The sequence below is a fragment of the Etheostoma spectabile genome, chromosome 12 (assembly GCF_008692095.1).
Source record: "Etheostoma spectabile isolate EspeVRDwgs_2016 chromosome 12, UIUC_Espe_1.0, whole genome shotgun sequence".
In the NCBI taxonomy this organism is placed as follows: Eukaryota; Metazoa; Chordata; class Actinopteri; order Perciformes; family Percidae; genus Etheostoma; species Etheostoma spectabile.
This window is the reverse complement of record NC_045744.1, coordinates 2,866,750-2,866,951: the sequence shown is the minus strand read 5'-3', so window position 1 is coordinate 2,866,951 and position 202 is coordinate 2,866,750. Positions and strand designations below refer to the sequence as shown.

Below are 202 nucleotides of genomic sequence, written 5' to 3'. Positions count from 1 at the left end.
GATAGATAGATAGATAGATAGATAGATAGATAGATAGATAGAAATACTGTACCATTTGGAAACTGTATTATCAATGTACAAAGTTCTGTTGAAAATAAGATTTAAGATAGCTAGGTAACGTTGGCTATATAAAAGTTAACATTAGCCAGATACACTGACAACTACCTAGCTAGCAGATAGATAGATAGATAGATAGATAGAT

The 202-nt window shown here is 30.2% G+C and overlaps 1 protein-coding gene across 15 annotated transcripts in view; it reads right to left on the bottom strand.

Moving 5' to 3' along the window:
* The window catches only part of ptprsb (protein tyrosine phosphatase receptor type Sb), an 81,006-nt gene that overhangs the window by 59,614 nt on the left and 21,190 nt on the right, over window positions 1-202 (bottom strand). The gene's annotated exons all lie outside the window — the stretch shown is intronic.